This window comes from Carlito syrichta, unplaced genomic scaffold (assembly GCF_000164805.1).
Source record: "Carlito syrichta isolate Samal-C Ts95f unplaced genomic scaffold, Tarsius_syrichta-2.0.1 Scaffold151160, whole genome shotgun sequence".
NCBI classification, from domain to species: Eukaryota; Metazoa; Chordata; class Mammalia; order Primates; family Tarsiidae; genus Carlito; species Carlito syrichta.
In genome coordinates this window covers 88,861-110,166 of record NW_007095256.1, presented here as the reverse complement: position 1 = coordinate 110,166, position 21,306 = coordinate 88,861, and the positions used below count along the sequence as shown (strand labels likewise).

The window sequence follows — 21,306 nt, the reverse complement described above, 5'->3', positions numbered from 1 at the left end:
CCGGAGCCCAGCAGGTCGAGGCTGCGGTGGCTGGGAGCGTGCCACTGCCCTCCAGTCTGGACGACAGAGTGAGACTCCAACTCAAAACAAACAAACAAAAAAAACTACAAGAAATTTTAAGAAGCCTTTCAAAGGATGTAGGTCACTATCCCTACCTTTATAAAATGACTTCAAGTTACTTGGTTTCAGTGAGCGCAAAATCAGTAAAGAATCCTTCTCAGCAAATGAATCTACAAAATTAGAAAACTCGACTTACTGAAAATAACTTACAGTAAAAGTTTAAAACTAAACTTTAAATTTAGTTTGGGGAAGCAGACAACTATAAAATTTTTATTCAAATACTAATTTAGATCTATCTTCATTCACTATGAGTGCCTTCAAGGGCAATGAATATACTTTTTAACTCCTCAGAGGATCTCATTCTCATTCATTAAACAGAAGCCAGAGGAAAACTGACATTAGCAGTCCCATGCTGCTCATCTGAAGCAAGAGCACCTCATTTGGGGGATGTTCAGATCAAAAACACATTTCACACCAATAAACTTTACAGTTGGACCCAACAGAGAACTATAAATCAAGCCTAAATATTGTGAACTGTACAGCAACCCTCCTTTCCATTTTTATTTTTTATTTCAATTTGGAACTATGTAACAGGAGCTCTGAAGACTGAAAACAGTCCTTTGGCTTTGAAGATACTCTTACCCAGAAATACCTGAAGTATGGAATAAATATAAAAAAGCCTAGAAGAAATACAAAAACAGCACTACTGGAAACAGGCTCAAGTTTAATATTTAAAAAAAAAAAAAATCTGAAACCAGGCGAGGAGGCTCACACCTATAACCCCAGCACTTTGGGAGGCCGAGGCAAGAGGACTACCTGAGCCCAGGGGTTCGAGACCAGCCTGGGCAACTTGGCGAGAACTTGTCTCTACAATAAATCAAAAAATTAGCTGGGCATGGTAGCGCATGCCTGTATTCCAGCTACTTGGAAGGCTGAGGTGGAAGAGTTGCCTGAGCCCAGCAGGTTGAGGCTGCAGTGGCTGTGAGTGTGCCACTGCACTCCAGTCTGGGTAACAGAATGAGATTCCTACTCATAAATAAATAAATAAAATGAATGCTTACTGCTGCTTTATTTCTTTTCAACTGGGCAGAAATTTTCTCAGGCTGAAGATTTCATTTTTACAGCTACAAGGGATTTCCAAATTTAAAAAGTAATTAATGTTCTTCTTTTGAATTTTGTGCTCAAAAGGAAAAGTTTTACTGCCGTTCATTTAATAAGTATTAAGCTCTATGTATAAGAACTATCAGAATATAAAGTGTGTCTTTGCCTTCAAGGCTACACAGTTTTCAACGCGGTAAGTTTCTTGCAACCTGAAATTCCAAAATATCAATTATCCTCACCACTTCTCACCAGGTGACTTAGCTAAAGGGACTTCAGCTTTAAATAAAAATCAATATCCTTAAGAAGGCAGAATGCCACTCCTCCTAACATTTATTGGTCAGGCCAGAATATATATAGATCTCAACATTTGATAACATAATGTTCAGGAATTTATCCAATCAAAATGCAGAAAATGTTTAAATCCTCAAATATGAAAATGGAAAGAAATTAAGTCTATCAGAATATTAAACAAATGAGAAACTACACACAGAAAAACAATAAATGAGCACCTTTCCTCATTTTGCATTTTAAAGGGGGAGTAATTCCTATGGCATTTTCTTCCAACAATCGCAGCAACCAGGAATTCACAAGTGGAGCTCTGCCTGACAAGGGTGGTTTAGATGGCTCCTCACCTGGCTTCTTCTTACCCAATCCCGAGACTGCTGTGAGAGAGGGGAATAAATGCATTGGAAGGTCTTTTTTTTTTTTTTTGACTTTCTTTTAATGCAGGTGTGTTCAGCAATTGACAAAAGAGGTTAAGATATATACATACCCGCAGTACTGTTTAGTCAATTTCTATTTAAGAAACAAACTAGGACAATGAAACTGATATAGGAAAAAAAAACGCTTGGGAGTAGGTAAACCACCCTAAGGTGCATTTTTAGCTCATGTGACCTTCCACAGTGCCCCAACTATGTGTACGTAGGTATGTGGGCATATGTGTATTTATAGAAAGTGTTGAGAGTGCTATAAAAAACAATACATGAATAAGTCATAGGATGTTAGTGCTACAGGGGATTTCTGAACACTGGTCCACAGACTCAATTTTTAGGTAAGGAAAGCAAGACCCAAGGGTTGGCCCAAGGTAAAGCTTGCTAGTGATGGAATCTGGTCATAGCATTCAAGTTTTCAACACCCAAGGACAATCTCACCTTCAATTACTCTAAGTCTATGGCTTTACTCTTACATGTTCACATTCTCTAGAAAGATGACTGTCCACTCCAACATTACAGATTCCAAGTTTTCTTTTAATGCTCACATAGGCTTAGCTCTATCTTTCAAGACACCTTTAACCTAATCTAGTGATTCTCAAAGTATGGTTTGAGAACCCTGAGAGTGCTCTTAGACATTTTCATAGATCCTGGAGGTCAAAACAATGTCTTTTTCGCTCATAAATTGTTCAGTGAAGCTTTCTAAAGATTATATGTGATGTCTGCTTCTGTATTCATATTGCTGCAAAAGGAGAAAACAGTTAACTTCTACTAAGTCAGATATTAATGTCAAACATAAAACTGTCACCTTTATCATTTTTAAGGGAAAAATATACACAGCCCTCCTTTTAAAAAACATTTTTGTTAATATGTAATGGGTTTGTTATTTTTTTTTTTTAAATAAGCAAATGTTTTTAAACTTTCTCAACTTAACTTCCTACACAGTAAATACTGATAAATATAAATAAAAGGTGTTTGGGGTCCTCAATAATTTAAGTGTATAAAAAGATCCTCTGACCAACAAGTTTGAGAAATGCTTGTCTAACTTACCACTAAATAAACTTTTTTTTTTTTTTTTGGAGTCCAAGTCTCACTCTGCCACCCTGGCTGGAATGCAGTGGCACACTCATAGCCACCCCAGTGTCGAGCCGCTGGGTTCAGGCAATCCTCTTACCATGGCCTCCCAAAGTACTGGGATTACAGGCTTGTACCACTGCGCCCAGCCAATAAACTTTCTTTTTACAGTGAATTCCTTTAGCACACACAGACAACCCTTAGAACAGTTTCCTATCTCCTTCAAAGAAATGCTCCTCCAACCTCAACATGAGGTAAACTATTTGTTATACCTAGTATTACTCAGATTTACAAGGACAGAATATTTTAATCACTTCAACTTCCTCCGATATAGAATGTTTATAAAAACATGGTAGAATATAACTGTATATTATGATTCAAGGAAGAGACACTTTATAAAGCATCATAAGCTATGGTTCACGTTGCATACTTACTTTAGGAAATGCTCAAGTATCTCATGAGACTCTCTCCCCAAAGAATACAAAGAATGTAAACAAGTGGTTTTTCATTTTCCTTTGGTGGCTTCCACCACAGTCAGGCACTCAAGCATGCTCCATTTTTCCTGCTCCTTCCTCCTAAGGGCCCCTTTCACACCATCAACCCGTCTTTTACTTCAGCCTTTCTCACACCAAGGCGCCCTCAAAACTGTCCAAGTCTGGCTCTCTCAAACAAGAAATGGAAACATTCTGGGTGGGTTTCAGGGCCCTCCAGAAAACTACCCATTCACTAATAATCAAAACTGTTTATTCAGTGTGCTAGGAGAACATCACAATTAATCCTCTTCTCCTAGGGAAAGTCTCCCTCTATTTACATAAACCCTCTTCGCAAGTGCTACTCACACCTACCAAGTTTCATGGACGTTTTCCCAATTTTTGTAGCAGCCCTCACTAAACCCCCCCCCCATAATCAATCTCTTCTGTTTCCTGGCTATGAGCTGTCATTAAGACTTAGCCATCTGACTTAAAGTATCCATAACCTAGTCCTTCTGATCTCCCAAGCACAGGACACAGTGCTCAGCTCAACACAGGCACTGAACACTAACAATTTTGGTGCAGGAAATGCTGAAAACCTATTAAGATGCTCTGAGAAACACACGAGGGATTAGCTGAATTAGTAATTCTATTTTAATGATATTTTTGTAAATTAAAAGATATATATTTGATGCAAAAAGATCATATCCAAAGAACTGTATAAAATAAATCTTTAATTCTCCAACCTATACCTGAAAGGTTGCTTCATGAATAGTTTGAATATTTCCAAAGCAAATGTAAATGTGTACAAGCTCAGGTGAGGATAAAAAATAGTTTAATACATACAGATTTTTCTAAATGCTCTTCGCACCTATTTACATTTCAGTAACAGCACATAAATAACTATTTATAGGTGACTATATAATAGATATACTTTAATTAGCCAATTCCTTATTGATAAACATTCCAAGATTTTGTTATTTCAAACAATGCTTACAATAAGTGCCTTATACAAAAAAGCACAAATATAAAAACAGAAATCGCTGGCTCATAGTCTATTTGCAATTTTAATTGGGTCAGATGCTGCCAAAAAATCCTCTAACATCTTATCAATTCACAACCCCACCAAGGCATTACCCTGCATTTTAAAAAAGGAAACAAATAATGCTGCAGTGTAGAAGACAGGGGACTGTGAAAAGGAAAGGCAAGTCAAAAACCAGCCAGGTCAGACACCAAAATCTGTCACTATTCCTAAGACTTCAGACAACATACAACATCTTTATATCAGTCCTGAATATATGAAATCAGAGTGCTGGTCACACTGTAGAATGTTTGTAAGCACAAACATTCTAATGTCCTTGAACTTGTTGTATGTAAGAAACACACATTAAATATGAAAACAGAATGCTCATTCTCTTGGGCTGCCCAAGAACAAACAAAACAAATGCTGGGAAAGTCCAATTGCAGCACGGGGAATGTAAATGCTCCAATAAAACCCCTGCTAGGAATTTGAAAATGGAAGTTAAATTGAGACTAAAGGAAATGACCATCTAATAGGAAAGATAAAAAACCCATTTCAAAAGCGATAAACAAAAAGAGATTCTTAATCATTGGGGGGGGGGGGGGTTCCTGGTTCAAAAACAAACCGCATCTCAGCAAAAGAAATATAGCTAAATGGCTATAACAAGCAAGGGCCAAAGCACCCTGATGGCTAATTAACAAAAAAGTTACCAACGTCTCTTTCAAGTTTACCATTTGAGAGTGGACTTTAGCAGGAGATATAATTTGCTAAGCTAAATAAAAGTCTTCATTAATAAGAAGCGACAGGATCACAACCCTGATGCTGATAAACTGCCAACATACGAGAGGTCTTCAGTGAAGGGCTGCCTATTTAACATATTGCAGCTTTAAAATGAGTTGCTCTGGAACAGTTCTATGTCAAGGCAGGCCTACGACATACCAGATGGAATTGCTGCTGTACCGGGGATTGTGTGCATGCGCACATATGCATCTGGCATCCGCAGGAGCCAGGCATACAACAGGAGAACCCAGCTTAATAGCCCTTCTGAAAGTTAGCTATCCATAATTAGAGAAGCTAACTTATACTTTGACTTCTCTAACTGCTTTCAAGGAGACAATGTGGAGCAGAAACCAGTTCTTTCTTCTGAAAGCCCGAGGAGGCTTTGCCTGGCTATTAAATGATTGGCCCAGTGGTCATCCCTGAAGACTACATCCTTATTTCTGGCAAACACAGCCACTTCACTCGAACTCTGAAGAAGCCAATTTTTTTTTTTTATATAGCATGTTTTGAAGCTATATAAACAGATCATAAATACACGTAAAAGGCATCGTTTCAGCCTAGTCAGAGTGGTTACAGAAGCACCACAGCAGATCTTTTCCTGTGTTGTCCAAGTAAATTGCTAAACTCACCAGCTAGGAGACTGCAAATAGACACAGTAAAGTTTTAATCATTCACAGGGATGGCGAGAAATAGCACTGTTAATACAAACGCCATCTTAAAATATTAATTTATCTTTCATCCAACACTTAACCACCACCATATAGTAATAACTGATGTCCATAAAAACAAAGAATGCTCAGTATAGTTTGAATATTAAGAATTTTTATTAACTCCAATTGGTCAAACGCATATGGTATACATGGCCACTTCACAGGCACGAAAATACCAAGGTTGAATATGTCAGAAGAAAAAAAAAAACTTGCATGTAATATTTACCTTCAGCATATGTGATTGTATAATTTTAGTTTTCATCTTAAAGAAACAGGACTTACTATGTTCAGGAAACAAAGTTGTGAGACAGAATCACTGATATCACGAAACTTCAAATGTAGTCAAAAATAACACTTGAAGAGTGTCCTAAAAATTCAAGCCAACTTAAAGAGTCATTAAGAACAGACCCGGCTGGGCTAGGTGGCTCAGCCTGTAATCCTGCTCCTTGAGAGGCCAAAGTGAGTGGATTGCCTGAGCCCGCGGGTTCGAGACCCACCTGGGCAACTTGGCAAGACCTCATCTCTACAATAAATCAAAAAAAAAATTAGCCAGACATGGTAGCGCACGCCTGTAGTTCCGGCTACTCGGAAGGCTAAGGCGGAAGGATCGCTGGAGCCCAGCAGGTCGAGGCTGTGGTGGCCGGGAGTGTGCCACTGCACTCCAGTCTGGGCAACGGAGTGAGACTCTAACTCAAAAAAAAAAAAAAAAAAAAGACCCAAGGCAATGGGGATGTTGTTACACCTAAGTGGCCCTTCCCCGACCAGCTCCTAACTCTCATCTCTGCTGTCCATGTAATGCCAGAAGTACCATTAGAACTCTCTCCTGAACTAAAATTTGTTTTACTTCTCTCCAAATTCCATCAAGAGTGGAAGTTACTGTGTATATTTTCAATAGCTTCTTTTTGCACCTAAGGAAAAGGGGCTAAGATCTAAATGCTATAATGAAATAAGATACAACTAGAAGAAAATGCTACATCCATGCTATATTAAATAATTCTAGATAGCATAAACAAAAAAAATCCAAAGTGTTATCTTCCAAAAGACTACATAATATTAAAAGCAAAAGAAAACTGTTTTTACCGTTTAGAGTCCACCTCTCTGAAGAAACTAAGAGTATATTCAAGCAAGTGTAAAGATCTAATAAGCTGGTAAAAAGATACTATTTTAAAATATCATGTTATAAGTTCACTGTACTCTTTAGTTCTGATGATCTGTATAAATGAGAAAACTAGCAAGATAATTCACTTTTTCCTCTTTTCCCTTAACCTTTTTTTCTTCCTTGTCTTTTTAATTGCTTAGAGAAATTTCTCAGACTCTACCAATCTCTTAGAAACATACACAGCCCCTTAGGATTAAGGGACTGCACAAAAACCATTTGGGTCCTTTTAAGAAAAAAAGTATTCAACACTCTTAAACAATAAATGTCTTCCAAGATTTCTTCCAAGAAAACTGCCTAAGCCTCTCCCACCTGAACAAAAGTCAATTCCACTTAATATGGTATTTCCTTTTACTTTAAATTTAAATGAATACTAGAAGGAATACAATATGGTAAAGAAACAGGGTGAGTTGCCAGAGAGGTTATATAAAGACTATTCATAAACAAATAATTCAATGACAAAATACAACTTTGGATAAATTGATGAAGTTTTTTAAGCCACACAAAAGGCCAAGAAAATATTCCTCTTAAGGTTTTGTGGCATCAATTAATGTACTAGAACATGTTACCAAAAAATACTGCTAAAATTGCAAAATAAGATACAAAAAGCACATTTTCAAAGCCATGGGTGAAGAGAACAATGGATTTAGACAATGTAGATTTCCTGCTGGACTTGGCATTCGCTGTATAGTTTTTAGAGTAAAAGCTGCCAAATTATGGTGTCCTGCAAAGAACATTAAAATTGGCTTTTCAGCTGTTTAAAAAAAAAAAAAAGCCTGATCCACAGTAGGATACAAGCTGGGAGGCAGGGATCAGCTCCAAGACTCAAAGATCACCATTAATTTATGAAAGAGAGTAGAATAAAATTTAGGACCTCTGTATATTCTAAAGTCTATAAAATAAAAGCTAAAAAAGGTCTACTTTTGTGGGCCAGGCGTGGTGGCTCACGCCTGTAATCCCAGCATTCCAGAGGGCTGAGGAGAAAGGATTGCTTGAACCCAGTTCCAGACCAGCCAAGGCAACATAGCAAGACCTCCTCATTACCAAAAAAATTTTGCTCTTATGCAAGGCAGCAAGAAGGCAGCCAGGAACGAAGTAAAAGTTAGCAAATGACCTACCCTAATCACTTCTCACACCAGGTTAGGAGTACCAAAGTTTCTTTTCCTTCACAACACAAATCACAATTCTAAATAGTAATTTGTAGAACTTTAATATGTGTCTCCTTCAAAAAGCTAAGTTCCATGGCAGCAGGAACCGTATTGTGGTCACTACCGCATCCTTAATGCCTAAAATAGTGTGTTGCATATAGCAAGAACACAAATATTTACCAAATGAATTTCTGCACAGAAAACCAAGAAATGTTCACAAGTAAACTGGTAAAAAAAAAGTTGTTTTTAAACTACGGCAGGGTAGAAAATATTGAATCAACAATCAAAATAATGATGCATGTACAATCAAAAAGACAGCAAAACGCAAAGGTTAGGAGGCCAGACACAATAAAATTACACAATTTTAAAATCCTCGGAAGATAGAGTTCTAGAGAAAAGTTTATTTTAAAATTACTAATAAAATCTTTAGATTTTGCCAAAAAGGCATACTGAGCATTTCAAATATTCAAAGGCTATTTAATAAACCATCACCAAATATGCATTTCTTTGAAACAATAACAAACAGGATATAACCACAAGGAATGAGGAAGAGAAAGAAATGTCAGCCATAATGAAAAATTCCTTGTGGATAAAGTTCTACAAAACTCCTTAAGGAGTGTTTGAAATAAATACAAACCCAAAACTTAACAAGTCCCTGGATCTCTGTTTGGTATCCTATGCTAATAAAATATTTGGCATTCTAGGCTAAATGTAAGGAAGCATACAGAATTAATGTAGTGCAAAATCATTAAGGTCAAAGTTTAAGACTGCAATGTCCTACAAAATGAAAGGATACAAAACACTATTTAGCTTTCAATTCTCAACAAAAGACTTCTGCTTCATCTTGTGATGTTCTAAATTATAGCTAAACAGTATGGAGCATCCTTGGCAGGATCCCACCTGACTGCTTTGTGCATAGCCTGTTGGGCCAATTTTATACCAGAGGCACCTGCTTGAAATATGTAGAGACAATTTGATGACCTTCTTTTCTTAGGTTTACACCAGCTTCACATAGCACAAAGATAATATTTACTTACATTCTAGAAGTAGTAAAATATATGCAGGGATAATAAATAGAAGAACATGTTAACACGAAGCTACTTCAGTTTCTCAATTCTAAGATATTTGATGCACCACTAACCTCACAGCCTGGAAAACATGAAATCACTATAGTTAGTGGACAAACTTTTAAGACTCAAAATTACACATCTAAGACATAGGAAAACAAGCTATTAGTCAAAGCAATATTTTTTGTTAGAATTTACTTGTAGAGATTAAAAATACTAGTAAGACCAACTATCATTCATGATCTGCCAACAGACGCAAATTACTTTCTCAATTGATTATCAGTCTCAAGTACTATATGATCTTTTTCCCTGTCTCTATTCCAAACTTGGGAGTTCAAGTCAACTTTACAAATATTTCCTGAATTTCTACTAGAAACAAACTAGGTGTGAAAGATAAAGTAAGCAACGCAGATGGATGGCGTCTTTCTAGAGAACAACAAAAAGATTATCTTAAGTCTGTATTATTTTTCATTCACCCCAACCAATTTTTCTGGCAGTAAAGTTGGAGAATTTTTACCATCAGAAAGTTGAGTCTGACTGCTTTCTACAGAAAGGTGAATCAAGATCAATCCTGATTGAGTAGATATTTTGTTGATTCAAACTCGATCACTGCATATCCTACTGAATACCTAATCTGAAATTTTTTCTCAGAAAAAAAGGAGAGGTATTTCTAAAAACGTTCCTAATTGAATACATTCATTCCAAAAACCTAACAAGGTAAAGAATAGTCCTTACAGATTCTCTACTACAATGAGCCAGGGTTATCTCAATGTCACTTCCTACCAGGAATAGAACATACAATATTTCAATCTTTTTTCTTGATTTTAACAGCAGCCTAAAATAAGTCCTGAAGACAGTGTCTTCATTTCCTTGCTTATAGGAAATAACCAATCCATACTTCATATGCTTCCAAAAAGTAATCCTGCAAGTCAAGACTGCCAGCTGGCATCAGGAAGACACCATCCTGTGATGGAATCGCTTCCAGAAGTCACCTAGTCATAGACCTAAAATAATCCAAGGTCAGAATCCTGGCTCTGAGGAACAAGTTGTGGGCATTCTGCTGGGAGTGCTACAAGGACCAGAATGAAGCTAAAAAATAAAATAAGCCATTTTAAAAAAAATTTAAAAGCTGGTACAACAGCCCACCTCTGAGGAACCAGAGAGCCTGGAGATGAGATACAGTTGTTGCTGGGGTCACACTTTTTATCATAAAGTACCCATAATAGAAGTAAAATATTCTCAAAACATTAAAGCTAAGTTGCCTCTTGAATGCATCCTCCTGATTTCAGTCCTTAAACTACAGTCTGCAGAACTACCAGAGATAGAAAGAACATCATGCCAGAGTACAAGGAAAGAGATACAAGAACTAGTACATCCAGTCAAACCTGAGTCTTACTTCCCCACTCAGTCAGTAATCTCTGTGGGCAAAACACCTGACCTGTGAGCTTCATTTTCCTCACCTATGATTATCCCAGGAAGCGGTGTAAGGTTCTGCAAGGACAGAAACACAGGGTGTCATCACCATAACAACAGGAAACCCTCATCTCCTGGTTCCATCACTATGGTTCACCACCTTTCAGTTCCTGACTTCACGGATTTTTCTGTCTTCCTAATAGTAAAGTCAGCCAGCAACTAAAAACAGGCAGCTCCAGCTGCCCAGTCGCAATACACTGCCAACCTGAGTGTCCAACACAAAATTTCTTACTCTAATTGCATTCTTAAGAGGCAGCAATTTAGAAACTCTTCACTCTTCCTGTTAGATCACATACTGTTGTTACTCACTATGAAATCAAACTTCCCCCTACTACTCACAAAACAATGTTGATAGATCAGCCAAACTCTGGGAAAGAAAAGTCCAGGAAGCAGGAATACAAATTATTCCCCAAACAACCAGTTCCAACTGAGGGAATGAGCCTCTCCCAAGAAGATATGGCACATCTAAGTCTGTCCAATCACCTTTCAGATGAAGAAGAAAAAAAAAGTAATGTAAATGCCATTAAGGCAAAAAAGCAACAGGCAGACCTGAGGACACCAAGAACAGCACAAGAAAGTTACAAATGCAGCTGAGTGACCACAAGCTCCTGAAGGCACAAGGAAGACTCAAGGACAAGGTACAGACCACTGTTCTTAATAGTACCCCAGCTTCTGGCCTGTTACTTGCTTCTTGCTCCTGCAACTATATTCTTAAAAGAAAGGGAGCCAGTAAAAGTTATAATCATTTTGCAATTTTTTCTAGGTGTTTTGAAAAACAAATATAATGCCCAGAGGAGACTGCTGGCACATAATGCTGCCAAGAGAAAAAAACTTCGGGGGAAAGGCTGGGGCTTCGGGTAATTACATGAAGCTTTGAATCTGCTTTTCTTGGACAACAGCAGAATTAAGACAGTCACAGTGCATCTCTCTCCAGTTGCAACTTACAACTTCGCAACTTACAACTTCGCAGGTTTTGCATAAATATTTTTTATCTGTTACTAGACTCCTGGCAAATCAGAAAATAGTTACTCATACCACAAAAGAGAATCAAACGGAACAAAAATGGCATGGGAGGAAACGGGGAGGGAGACACAAAAACATATCAAATAAGTATACAGATAAAATTAACCTAGAAAAGCCACATCCCTGGTCCCTTGATATGTTCCTTTGCTCAATTCCTCAAGCACTCAGTTTCTACTGTTAAACTTGGGGAGGGGGAGGATTTTTTAAAAATTATTATTTTCTGCCTCATCTCTTTAAAGCAGACAGACCAAGAAATGTGAGGAAAGGGATGCTTTATAAACGTCTTCAGAGTTCTCTCAGTATCTAGCACTTAGTAATTTGTGATGAAACAGTAAGTATTACACACAGCCTTCCTGGCTTCTGAGTATAATCCCAATACAAGAGCTTGAAGATATTTTTAAATATCCTTTAACAAAAGGTATTAAAAAAAAATATATATATATATATATATATATATATGAATTTGGAAAGGGCCTAGACTCCAAGTTAACCACCAGCCCACATATATTGAAGTCATTCTTATCACATAGTAGAAACTCCATGAGAATGATTCCCAATCTTCAGAGAAATAAAACATGCTTGTTTTTCTTACTGATATGCAATTCTTCACATCGCCCAATAACTAAGAAACCCTGGAGACCTCTCAACCAGATGCTGCAGGGAGCATCAAAAACAAGCAGCATATTCATCTACAAGAATCATATAATCATAGAGGATGCTTGGTAACAAGAATGTTTAAGTGCCTCCTTAAAATAAGCTCAGAATGGACCTACAATATTTTTAAAAATCATACAGTTTTTTTAAATAATACAGTTAATTCAAAATTAATTTTTTAAAGTCAGTATACACACGTATTCACACCCCAAATTTTTTAAAATGGCCAGGCCGTCGACTACGCCAATTTTTAAAACCGCCAACATCAAGCTCTTATTATTCTGAAGGGTTTTGCTAAGATACAGGAACACATTCTGATTCATCGTTGTAACTGGCCTAGCTCAAGTGGCTGCCAGGAGAGCAGGGCTTTATGGGCATTGCACCCCTCCTCAAAAGCTACATTAATGCCAGGTTGATAAAACAGATCTTCATATCTGTTTGCCAGGCTGAACAAAAAGTTAACTAGAAATGAAGTGCTTAAAGTCACCAAAAGAAAGGCTCTACACACTGACATTTTTCTATCTACTTAACATTCATTTGCATTCATCTCACTAGACATTAACACACACCAAAGTTGCTCTCCACTGTTCAAATTGTGCTATTATGCTCGGGAGTAGATTAATAATATCCACCACCTTTATTGTAAAATAAAATAAAATTACAGCATTGGTCCACACATGGCATGTGGAGCCTCTTTCTACCTCTGCTGGCATATCACTCTACTCTAAGGCAGACACGGGAGGGAGGGCACCTTGCTAAAGCTGCTCTGCAGCTTCTGGAGCGGGGTGAAAAGGCTGAGGACTGAAAAAAATAAGGGGGGAAGGAAGAGAAACAACACACATAAACCTCACACCTGGTAGCCTCTCAGATCAGCTTTTTTTTTTTTTTTTTTTTAACAGCAACCTGAGGGGAGAATGTCTTTTATAAGCTGACACCATCAGCAATGAGGTTAGCAGGTGGGCCACAGGCCTCTTTTAAACAGCTCATAACATCCTATTAGTTTTCACTGCACCAAGCAACTGTGTTGACCCCACAGCATCTGAACAAACAGAAGCAAGCAAGTGACAGGGAGAACTCCCCACTTCCAAAGGGGACCAATCTAAAATCCTAGAGGGGAAGTAGAGAAAAGGTAAGATAAGCTGATGAAAGCACTTTTTTTTTTTTTTTTTTGAGTTGGAGTCTCTCTCTGTCACCCAGACTGGAGTGCAGTGGCCGCTCCCGGCCACCACAGCCTCGCCCTGCTGGGCTCCGGCGATCCTTCTGCCTCAGCCTTCCGAATAGCTGGAACGACAGGTGCGTGCTACCATGCCCGGCTAATTTTTTATTTATTTATTGTAGAGATGAGGTCTCGCCAAGTTGCCCGGACGGGTCTCAAACCCGCGGGCTCAGGCAATCCATTCACCTCAGCTTCCCAAGGCATGGGATTACAGAAAGCACAGCTTATAAAAGGAGAAACAGTTTTGCAACTTGGGTTAAGAAAGGAAACCAAGACAAAACTTCTCTAGAGTATAAGATCTGAATGTGTAAGGGGCAATTAACATGATTCAAACATTTACAAATACAAACATAATCTAAATAATTTAAAATATTTAGTAATGCCTTTGTCTTTATATTTAACTTTTTAATTCCCACGGCCTTACATTAGAGTCATAAACTCAAATCCACCAAGGCCAGGCAATGACTTATTCCAAAGTGAAACGAACTGTGCTTCATCTTAAGGGGACAGTTGATAAACGTGAACCCATCCTTCCAATCTTTCAGGAAGCAAAAGATTTGGCTCTGATCTTTATATGGTATTTCCCAAACCTAAATCAATAATTCACAACTTTCTTTTGGAGTAGGAGTCTCACTCTGTCATCCAGGCTGGAGTGCAGTGGCATGCTCACAGTCACAGCAATCTCGACCTTCGGGGCTCAGGCCCCTTCTGTCTCAGCCTTCCAAGTAGATGGAAATAAAAGGGCCTGCCACCACAGCCTTCCAAGTAAATGGAAATAAAGGGGCCTGCCTTCCAAGTAGATGGAAATAAAGGGGCCTGCCAGCTAATTTTTCGATTTACTGTAAAAACGAGGTCCCGCAAAGTTGCCCGGGGCTGGTCTCAAATCCCTGGGCTCAAGCAATCCTCTCCCCACCCCGCAAAGTGCTGGGATTATAGGTGTGAGCCACCAAGTCCAGCTATAACTCACAACTTTTTATGACACAGTTCAGGCCATGCAGTGACTTATACCTGTAACACCAGCACCTTGGGAAGCAAAGGCAACAGGATTTGCTTTGAGACCAGCCTGGGCAATACAGTGAGACCCAGTCTCTACAAAAAAAAACATCAGCCAGGCATTGATAGCACACATCTGTAGTTCTAGCTACTCGGGAAGCCGAGATAGAAGGATTGCCTGAGTCCAAGAAGTCAAGGTTGCAGTGAGCCATGATCATGCCATGCATTCCAGCCTGGGTGACAAAGCGAGACCCCGACATAAAAATAAAATAAAAAATATAAGTAAATAAAACATAGTTAAGGCCAACTTAAACACCTATAGGTCATAGACAGCCCATAGGCCACCCTTTAGGACCAGTGGCACTAACGATATGACCACTGATACCCATTTCTCCCTCTAATTACTGTGATTCACTTGGTCACAGAAGACATTCTTCATTGAGTAAACTGTAACAAAATGCGTAAGAGCCAATGCCAAAGTACAAGCGGGATAAGAAAATAAAAAGCTAAGTGAGGAGGTTGCACCTGACCCAGAATTATCAGGCTAGAAGTAGAACTAGCACAAGACTCGAAAGGACAAACATGGGACAGAGGGTAAGAACAGGGACATCACAAAAAGGAGAGGAAGACTGTGGGAAATTAAGTTCCTTGCAGACTCAACGGGGAAAGGGAAAGAATGAAAGTCAAAGCACTGATGATCTGGTATTTTAGAGGCAGAGGCCAAAAAGGACCCCAAGGGTTTAAGCAAAATAAGCCAGCAATCAGAAAATAGCACCCAGGGGAAAGAAAGTAGTGTTGAATAAACACACAGAAATAGGACTTACCTGGAGAATAGTTTATAAAAACTTGTTCACTCTGTAATAAGCATTGTATATTTAACACATTTTGGATAGCTCTGCAATAAAGGTGGGCAACACGCCCTCCCTCCCCCCCATGTCACCAGAGGCACCTCCAGTGAAGAAGCAACATCAGTGAGCTCGGAGAAAACTCAAGATCAAGTGCGATCAGTTCCAGGAATAGGTTCCCACCTCATCAAATTCACTGAATCTATTTTCAAATATGCTGTGATTTATGTGCTTTAAGAAATATCCCTTGTACTTCTGATACACATAAATGATGCCTTAAAGAATAAAAAACTGCTAAACATCCTTTAAAAACTGAACAAGTGAATAATTTCCAATAACTTACTTGACAGGGCATCCATCAATGACTCGTCACTTAGGTCAGGGAAAAGGTATTGAAACAAGCAGGAAAAAAATGCATTTCTGTGTAAACTCCATTTTATGATTTATAGGACTAGCTCCTTGAGATTAAACAAAATTCAAGTCAGGAAAAATATGGACTGATTATTTTAATGTAAATGGTTAAATTTAAAAATTCATTTTTTTTCACCGAAAAAATATGGAAAATTTAAATTAAGAAATTTATATTCCTGGAATGTTACAGGCTAAATTCTCATAATCTCACACGTAATCTTTTAGCATTATTTATATTTTCAAGGAAAATGCATTTTAAACTTTCCTTCCAAGTCCCATCACCATAGATATAAATATACCTATTTCCATACTGAAATGTTCAAAGTCACAACTCTCTCAAATCTCTCTGCAGTTTGGGATTTTTCTTTTCCTCCATGGTAGAAGTATACATATGATGGTGTGTTATAAAGAATCAATAAAAATAGCTCATGATAAAACACTGAAAGCAAAAAATATATAAAACTCATCTATGGAGACTACCTAGTACCACCTTTCCAATTCAGTAAACGTCATTTCACTGCCAAAAATCTTGACTACAATATTCTCATCTTTAGCTGGTTTTTGAGATAGAAAGGGTGGGATTTTATACTCAAAAAATGTTAAGAAACCAAGGACAAAGACAAATGAGCTAAACCAGATACTGGAAACTTCAGACTTCCAGCTTTGTATTTTCTACCTGGCTCTGCTAAATTAAGGACTTCAACCTAGGTGACAAAACCTACCAAGACAAGATAACTCAGCAAATAAATTGGCAGCACTGTGCTCACAAACCTTATAGTAATCGTTTATAAAACAGAATAGATCGTAAAACAAAAAACTAAGAGAAGACAGACAAGTATAGAGTCGTCCTTTAAAGAAAGCCAAAAGCTCACATCACTAACTCAACAGGGGACAAAAACCTGTCTGGATGGCTTCATCCCGCTCTCACTGGTGTTTAGATAACTCCAATTGTCAAAGTCCTATTTCCCAAATAGAATCTCATTTTAACACACTTTGCTCTGGAGGGCTGACAGTAAAAACTGTATGGAAATGTCTGTGTATAAATGTGTGTATTTCTTTAGGGAGAGAAGTCCCATGGCTTTCTTCAGATGCTCAAAGAGACTCAGACCACTGGATATTAATGAAAAGTTGCAATTTTACAATGACTCCATAATAAGCAAATACAGGAAAGCTAAGAATCACAAAATAACTTATATTCTCAAAAGAAAATAAAATTAGTCAAGAAAGTGTCTACTGAAGCTTTAAACGAAGAAAATAAAACAAAAACCCCACAACAAAAAAATTCTGGAGGAAAAGAAAAGCTAGCCATTGAGAATATAAATTTCCTTTCTACGACACAAAATTTTTTTAAGTCAAGGCAAAAAGCCTGGTATTAACTCTATCATCACAGACGTCCCCAACTTACGAGTATGATGGTTCAGCTTACAATTTTTCAACTTTATGATTATGCAAAACTGATTCAGGAGAAATCGTCTTTTGAATTTTGATATTTTTCCCCAGCTCGCAATATGGGGTAAGATACTCCTTCTCAATGCTGGGCAGCAGCAGCAGGTCACAGCTCTCAGTCCATGGATCACAAGGGTAAACAACAGATACTCTACGATGTTCTGTGTTGCCAGATGATTTTGTTCAAGTAAAGGCAAATGTAAGTGTTCCGGACATGTTTAAGGTAGGCTAGGCTAATCTATGATATTCAGTCAGTTAGGTATATTAAGTGCATTTTTAACTTAAGATATTTTCAATTTACCATGGGTTTATTGAGAGCATCTTTACTAGATTCGACAAGGGAAAAAAATATGTGGGTACATCAGCCTAGCAAAACCTTCAATGCACTAAAAAAAAAAAAAAAAAAAAAGGAGAAGAACTATCATTTTATGTAGCTGTCTTACAATATATAAGTCTATTGAGAAAAACTGTCAAGGTTGTTTTGTTTTGTTTTTTTAAATGAGGAATTTTCAGAAATGGGTAAAAGGGTTTTGCCTGTCAAACCTCATTTGCTATTCATTTTCAGTCAGCAACAAACATAATGGAAATCAGTAATATAGACGTATACTAAGAAAATGTAAGTTTTTAAACAAAAGAAAAAAAACACTAATAAGACAACCTACAAACTGGTTTTATAGTAAACCTGTGCCACCAATTCTCATGACTTTCTTGGTTATTTTACCTATTCTACTCCTCCCCAAATCTCTCGTCCTTCTTTTCATGAAGATTTCTTATAAGGGAAACCTATATTTGTTATCACACAAAACTATCAGCAACATTCAGAAGGGTAACGTGTCGTTAAGAGCACCAGTGAAACTGATGCAACGAAAGCCTAACCCATAGCCTGAGAAAATAACACTCCTTCCAAAAAATAGGTATGTTTATGAACACCAATCTCTAGAAACTTAGCATTGATATTGAATCACAAGCTGAAAGTCAAACCTGTTAATTCCCTGTTAGTGAAAAATTTCCTATATACGTCACAAAACCTAGGATTTTATTATACTAACTTCTACTTTTTGTTTAGGTTACACACGTTACCATTTAAACCATAGCAAAACGTATCATTTAAAACACAAAAGTCTTAAAACAAATATTACCTTTCAAGCTTAAGTGCCTTCTGGTTCTGCTGAGCAGATTCACATCATTTGAAACCCAGAAATACATTGGATTTCACAGAGAGACTAATCAACTAGTGCTATAAACCATCTAGTGTCTTGAACCGAATAAATTTTCTCCCTAAATTAAAGTATATGAGACAGTGGATTTGGCATTAAACTACAATATGGGGATTCTGCAACCAGAACCAGTGAAGACTTCTACATCTGTTTGAAATGAAACTAGCCAAACTCAAGTAAACATTCTATGCACTTTATGCCCTCCATAGACCATACAGTTAATTGGAGGGTCGAGTGTGGCATCATCAAAGAATAAAACCTTCAAACAGTTCTATAATATATCAACAAAACAGCAATACCGACAAGCTAAACATTAACAAGTGGGAGGGTGTCTAACTAGTATAAACTACAAAATCTGTGGGCCTCAGCACAAAATGAAAATGCAGGGTACTCTTGCCCAAAAATCCTTAAGAGTTTCAAGACGTGGGAGGGTGTGCAACCGCACAAGTAACAAGCCCATGAAGCAGCCCTGCCACTAACAAAATACCCATGACAAAAACAAAAACACATATACACTCAAATGTGGTAGCCTACCACAATTGTTGATCTGTCCAGCTGAGTATCCACAGAAACAAACAGCTGAAGTAAGCTGCTATGGGTAGGTTTTCCACAGGGTGGCACACCATCCAGGCCCAATACCAACCCACCTAGCCAAACCCCCACCCACAATGCCACCAAAAAAGAGGATCAGGTACCAGGGATGTCTAGTCTCCCTCACTTCCAAATACACATGAGTGATAAAGGTGGCAATAAGAATGTGGAAATGTGGCAGATATAATAAGAGCAAAAGAACGGACTCTACCATGCAGACAAGTGTTCAAAAAGGTAAAGTCAGTCTTGATAAGAAGCTATTGCAGGGTATCCAGTGCTTCGGATGAAAAGAGCATGAAGGGTCATATGCCACTGTGGTGCTCTTGTGCCATGCTAATGCTTGAGAAACATCACAGGTTTAAAAAGAATTTTACTTTTGGCAAAGAAAGAGGAAAAGGTTGATCCCAAGCTTAGAAATCAAGATATTCTGGATGGCTTTCTCATGTCATTAAAGAGTACCTGAGACCTGCTTCGAGAATTGAAGAAAGAGGGGAAAATTATTTTTACAAGATAAATATCAAAAGCTGGAAGAGCTGAGGGCAGCTGGTTACAAGGATTCAGTTAGGACAGTCTGTAGAGAAAAAAGCCAAAAGGATGGTGGTGGTAGAAATGCCACTTATAACATCATTCTTCCTTAACCTACGAGGAGCTGGATCTTACCTAAAACCACAGAAACTGAGATAGAAGGACCTTGTTTCTCTGACGAAGAAGTGTTAACCAGAACCAACCAACCAACCAACCAAAAAGCCAAAACGGAACTATAACAACTAATACATTTTGGGCCTAGAAAAGGAAAATAAAGTTACATGTAGTAAATAACAGGTGGATTGGCAGACAACGACTCTCATCAAGTACTTTTACTATATAAGAGCCATATCCAAAAACTAAAATTCTCTTGACCATGGGTAAGGAGTGTGGGCACTGAATACAGCTAACTTGACATGTTCCTAAAAGCATACATTATATAGCAGAGAAAACATCTAACGACAAGGAGAGGGGAACTTAAACACCTAAGTTTCTGTTTTTGATGGGGGGAGGAAAAACAAACAAACAAAAAACCCTAATTCTCCAAAAGGTGGCAGCACAAAGTTATACAAATAGGCAAGAAGGGGCCAGTTTTAATCACACAAAAATAAAAATACTCTCTCAAAAAGGAAAAGGTGAAAAAGGAAGAATCACAGAAAATTGGATGTAATGTTTCCTCATAATCTAATTTTTCCTATCCCATGCCAGTCATTATCTGCCAGATGTTTTCTTCCTTCCCACCTTGCCCTCTCCACAATTTGCAAGAGAACTTCACCTGTATACCCTCCCCCAACCTGAGCAGTGTTAAATTAACATCCCTACAGATCTCCTTGAAGAAGGGACCCAAAACAAATGCAGTTACATTCCGGTACAACCAGCGAAATGGACTGTTTCTATACCTAAAGGTCCATATACCTAAAAACGGTATGGACTATTTCTATACCTAAAGGTCCATAACAGAAAGTAGATCCAGGACAGCTTTTCCACCAGCTCCCCAAAATGGAGACTCCAGGTCAGCACCCGCAGAAAGCACGACCTTAGCACAAATGTGAAATTTAAATGACTCCAGGAAGAGGATTCTTGAGGAGTGTCCTCAAGGACAACTAAACAGTATTTCAAACAGATTTTACTTGAGGGAATGGGGAAATTACACTCCGACCGACATTCGAGAGGCTTTGAATGGACTTATTGGACATAAGTTTTGAGACAGAGCTACGTTTTTCACAAAGACAGAATTACTGAAGATAGGGCCAGAGGAAAATCAAGTTTTAAAAACGTTTTTGTCCTTGCCGTAGGGATTGCATCTTGGCACTGCTAAGCACCATCCTCTGGGGAAAGAATAAAGGACAGAAGGCAGCCCGAAGCAAATCGTCCTTTCCCCACGTTTTCAGAAAACGCAGAGCAACGGCAGAAGATGAAAAGCTTTATCATGAAGATGGTCTTTATGCACACCCTTCGCAATGACCATCTGGACAGCTGCAACTCCACGCTCGCTCGCAGCTCACATCTAGAGCTGTGGCTTTGCGCCCCGGCCCTCCACGATAGCGAGGCGGCTTTGAAGGAAACGCCGTGGACAGACGGGACTGTCGGCGGGCCACGGCCACGGCCACCGGAG

At 38.3% G+C, this 21,306-nt stretch overlaps 1 protein-coding gene across 15 annotated transcripts in view; it reads right to left on the bottom strand.

Moving 5' to 3' along the window:
* Window positions 1-21,306, bottom strand: part of ELAVL2 (ELAV like RNA binding protein 2) — a 167,288-nt gene that overhangs the window by 116,792 nt on the left and 29,190 nt on the right. The window lies entirely within an intron of this gene.